Source organism: Oratosquilla oratoria, unplaced genomic scaffold (assembly GCF_046742065.1).
Source record: "Oratosquilla oratoria isolate Oo_2021 unplaced genomic scaffold, ASM4674206v1 SCAFFOLD123, whole genome shotgun sequence".
Lineage (NCBI taxonomy): Eukaryota > Metazoa > Arthropoda > Malacostraca > Stomatopoda > Squillidae > Oratosquilla > Oratosquilla oratoria.
Window position 1 is genome coordinate 320,001 of NW_027467480.1, and position 5,860 is coordinate 325,860.

A 5,860-nucleotide genomic window follows, 5' to 3' on the forward strand; every position below is an offset into this window, starting at 1 on the left:
CAACATTCAAGTGGCATTTAAGAACTCCAACACAGTTAGAAGTCTCCTAATTAAAAACTCTCCTTATAAGGAAGAAGGATACATCTATTCAATTCCATGTAAAAATTGCGACAAATGCTATATAGGTCAGACTGGAAAAGAATTAAAAGTAAGGTTAAAACAACATCAATATAGCGTCAAGAGTTGGCAAATTTCTAATGCATTATCTATTTACCTAAGGGATTTTAATCATTGCATAAATTGGGTTGGTGCTAAAGAAATTGTTAAAGATAAGTCATATTTGACTAGAAATATAATAGAATCCAGTCTGATCAAAGATATATTTATCAATAACTTAAATCTAACTTATGGTATGTACAAACTGGACAATTTTATTGTGAAAAAGGTAGTGGCTCGAACGTCCGCTGCCGCGAACGGGTCAGGTCGACAATAGAGCCTCACAACCTTTCCGGTTCCCTTCCTGATTGTGTCCTTTTTCATTTCTATGTACCCTGAGGATGTCTGAATAGACAAAAGCGCTTGGTCATCAGTTTATCTTTTTCCTCGGTGGTTTTTCCGCATATATATATATATATATATATATATATATATATATATATATATATATATATATATATATATATACATGTATATACACACACATATATATATATATACATATATATATGTATATAATTATATGTATGTATATATATGTACACACACACACATATATATATATATATATATATATATATATATATATACATATATATATATATATATATATATATATATATATATATATATATATACATTCATACATACATACATACATACATACAAACAAACAAACATATACTAACATCATTTTCCCCCTTACAATGGAGGTAAGTCAAAGGCAATCTACTCTCACCCATTCCATCCCCATACACTCCACTCCCATTGACCCCCATTCCCTCCCTCTTATCTTGGCTCCTCCTGGATGACGGGTCATCCCCATGTCTCGCCTACTGACCTTGGTCATAAGCGATGTAGCAAGACACAGCACATCAGTATACCAATAGCATCTTCACCCTTATAAGGGTCAAAATAGTTCACACTCCCGTCCAACACACACACACACACACACACACACACACACACACACACACACACACACACACACACACACACACACACACACACACACACACTTCAACGAACGGACGGCTTGACGAACGCTCTGAAGAAAAGTGCAGATTGTGGATACCAACGCAAAGAGAAGTGCCTTTTTGTATTTGCAGGGGGGGGGGAATTGCTCGTGAGGTAGAGGGAAAGTAAGGAAAGAGGAGAGGGGGAGGGATTACTGGGGAAATGGAAGGTAATGAGGAGGTGGAGGAAATGGCCCTGACGGGCCGCCGGGTAGACAAAAGACCCCAAGACGAGTTGGATGATAACATGTCTAATAGGAATGTGAAGATTAGAGGTATAGATAGGAGCAATATAGCAGAAAGTGATGAGAATATTTTCAAGGGATTTAAAGAGAGTGGGGGGGACTCAAACCCCCCCCGACTGACAAGACTAGAGATGAAGGTTGATAAGGTGATCGAAGACTTGGAGAGTAGGTTAGGTCATATGAACACCATTTTAAAAAGGGTTGAAAGATTGGAAGAACTGGAAAAGGCGAATAAAAACTTAACTGATGAAATAGAAGAACTAAAAAGACAGTTAAGAGAGGTAAAGGGGGAGAATGAGGAATTGAAGAAGAATAGTAAAGAAAACAGAGAAACAATAGCTAAAGAAAGTAAAAATTGGAAGCAAACTCAAGAAGGAAATAAGATTTCATTCACTGACATAGTCAAACAGCAATTGAAAGAACATACTGAAGACTCAGTTATTAAAGTGATGAGACAGAAGGAGAATATAGTAAGGGATTTAGCAGACAAGAAGAAATGTATAATTATATTAGGAATGGAAGAGAAACACAACACAGATAGAACCACAAGAATCAAAGAGGAAAATGAAAAAGTAAGCCAATTACTAGAATCAGTTCAGGAAGATGAACCAGAAATTATGAAACAAATCGAAGAGAAATTTAGACTCGGAAAGTATAGCACAGACAAGACCAGACCAATTAAGATTAAATTCAGGTCACAAACAACGGCAGAGAAAATTCTATCCAAAACAGGGAAACTAGCAACAAGTGAACAACACAAAAAGATATGGATAAAAAGAGAAATGAATAAAGAGGAAAGAGAGGAAGAAAAGCAGAAACGACTGGAAGCTAAGACAAAAAACGAGAACAGAACGGAGTCAGAGAAAGAGAGATTCTATTGGAGAGTAGTGAACATGAAACTAAGGAAGTTCGACATACAAAAGAAAAACATAAGGGAAACAGAGAACACAATGGAAGTGGCAGAAAACTAAGAGTGTCTTACACAAATATAGATGGATTAATAACAGGATTGAATGAACTGAATGATTATTTGAAAGAAAAAGAACCGGACATAATGGGAATTGTAGAAACAAAATTAAAAGGCCCACTACCACCCAACAGTGTAGGACATGATGCATACAATTATTGGATTAGAAACAGAGAGAAAAAACAAGGGGGTGGAGTTATGTTCCTGACTAAGAAGGATATAAACGTGAAAGGTGTCATATATGGAAAGAATACAGTAGAGATGATTATGATAGAAGTGGAAGACAGAGATAAGAAGAGCAGAAAATTTGTGATCAATTATGTGCCTCCGAAAACAGCCTCATGGGAGGAGAGTGAATATAAAAGTATGTTAGAGGACACAAAGATAGCATTAACTAAGATAATGGAAGACGGAGGAAGAATAGTTATGATGGGCGACTTTAATTGCAAAGAAATCTGCTGGGAAGAAATGACAGCAAAGAGTGGTGATGACTCATGGGGAAATGCTCTACTTGAGATGATTACTGACCATTCAATGACACAATGGATACAAGAGAACACTAGGTATAGAAATGAAGAAGAACCATCGAGGCTAGACTTAATAATTACATCTGAACCTAGAATAGTGGACAAGATTGAATATAAAACACCAATAGGTAAAAGTGACCACATATTGATTGAACTGGAACTTAATGAAGAAAAATATATGAAAAGAAATGAACAATATAGAAAAGGAAGAATGATGTATGAAAAAACAAACTTTGATAAAATAAGAGAATTCTTCCAACAAGAAAACTGGGAAGAAATATACAAAGAAGAAACATCAGTGGAAGAGAAATGGAATATTTTGACAAAAATTTACAAAAAAGGAGTGGAAAAGTATGTCCCAAGACAAAAACAAGAAAAAGAATATGTAAAATGCTGGTACAACAAAAGTTGTAGGGAGTTAAAAGACAAAAGAGACAAAGCCTGGACCAGATGGAAAAAAGACAGAAGACCTGAAAAATGGAAAATATATACTGGTTATAGAAATGAATATGTACAAAAGTGCAGAGAGGAAAAAAGAAAATATGAAAAAGATGTTATAGAAAAGTGTAAAGATCAACCAAAACTATTCTACAGATTTGTAAACAATAAACTGAAAAACAAACAAGACTTGGAGAAATTGAGACAAGGAGGAGTTGAATACACTGAGGAAATGGAAATGGCAGAAATTATGAACAAACATTTTAAATCAGTGTTTACAAGGGAAAATATACAACCTGAAGAGATTGAGTGGAAAGGAAAAAGTCCCCCCTATGGAAGAAATAGAAGTAACAAAGAATGAAATATTGACACACTTGGGTAATTTTGATGTCAGAAAATCGCATGGGCCAGATGAAATAGCAAACTGGATTCTGAAAGAATGCAGGAATGAACTGGCAGACAAAATACATAGCATAATAAGCAGTTCCTTAAAAGAAGGAAAAGTTCCAGAAGATTGGAAAAAAGCAAATATAGTACCTATATATAAAGGAGGAAATAAAGAAGAACCTACCAATTATAGACCAGTCTCTCTAACAAGTACAATAGCAAAAATTTGTGAAAGAATTATCAAAAGTAGATGGGTAAAATACTTGGAAAAAAACAACGTACTAAATCCAAGGCAATTTGGATTCAGACAAGGACGATCATGCGTCACCAATTTAATATGTTTCTATTCAAGGCTAATAGATATAATACAAGAAAGAGATGGATGGGCTGATTGTGCATTTCTAGACCTAAAAAAAGCTTTTGACAAAGTACCACATAAGAAGTTGCTTAAGAAATTAGAATATGAAGGAGGAATACAAGGTAAATTGCTAAATTGGATGGAAGACTTTTTGCAAGAAAGAAAAATGAGAGTAGTGATAAGAGATCAGCACTCAAAATGGAATGAAGTAATAAGCGGTGTCCCGCAGGGAACAGTTCTGGCCCCAATAATGTTTGCTATATATATTAATGATATGGATGAAGGAATTGAAAGCTATATGAGCTTCTTTGCAGATGATGCAAAACTACTGAAAAGAGTGAAAACTGAAGAAGATTGTGAATCACTACAGAGAGATCTAAATAAAGTACAAGAATGGAGTAGGAAGTGGGAGATGGAGTTCAATACAAAAAAGTGTAGTATAATGGAATTTGGAAAAAGCAAAAACAGAATAGCAGGATCATATAATTTGGGAGAAGAAGGAATAAAAAAAGTAGAAAATGAGAAGGACCTGGGAGTCATTGTTATGAATAATATGTCACCTGAGAAACATATAAATAAGATTTTTGGAGAAACTTATAATTTAATAAGAACAATCAAAGTGGCATTTACATACCTGGATGAAGAAATGGTGAGGAAAATCCTAATCACCCTGATAAGACCAAGATTGGAATATGCAGCAACGATATGGTCACCAAGTACAAAAAAATGTATAAAAAAACTTGAAAGGATACAAAGAGCAATTACAAAACTGGCACCAACACTCTCAAAACTATCATATGAAGAGAGACTACAAAAACTTAAACTACAGACACTAGAGCAAAGAAGAGAGAGTGGAGATTTGATAGCTATTTACAGAATCATGAAAGGCATAGAAATTACTGATAGAGAGAATCTGATAAAATGGGATGACAGAAATACAAGAGGACACGGAAAGAAAATAAAAAAAGACAGCTATAGAAGAGATTTTAAAAAGAACAGCTTTCCTCACAGAGCAATAGACAGTTGGAACAAGTTAGATGAGAAAGTGGTGTGTGCAAAAACAATACATGAATTTAAAAATAGTTTAGATAAAATGAGATATGAAGACGGGACCCCACGAGCATAGCTCCCCTTCCCGTAAAATACAACTAGGTAAATACAACTAGGTAAATACACACACACACACACACACACACACACACACACACACACACACACACACACACACACACTTTCAGCGAACGGACGGCTTGAAGAGCGCTCTGAAGAAAAGTGAAGATTGTGGATACCAACGCAAAGAGAAGTGCCTTTTTGTATTTGCAGGGGGGGGGGAAATTGCTCGTGAGGTAGTGGGAGGGTGGGGAGGGAGGAGAGGGGGAGGGATTGCTGGGGAAATGGAAGGAAATGAGGATGTGGTGGACTTGGCCCAGGCAGACGGGCGTAAGGTAAACATGAAAAGACCACCGGACCAGCTCAGTGATGACGAAATGGCAAATAAAAATGTAAAGATTAGAAGTATAGAGAGGAGCAATACAGAAGAAAGTGACGAGAATATGTTCCAGGGATTTAAAGAGGGTGGGGGGGACACAACCCCCCCCCCCCCCCCCCCCCCGACTGATAAGACTAGAGGAGAGAGTTGATAAGGTGATCGAGGACTTGGAGCGTAAGTTAGGTAACGTAGACTCCATTTTTCAAAGAATTGAAAGGTTGGAACAACTAGAGAAGGCTAACAGAAACTTAACTGAAGAAATAGAGGACCTAAAAAG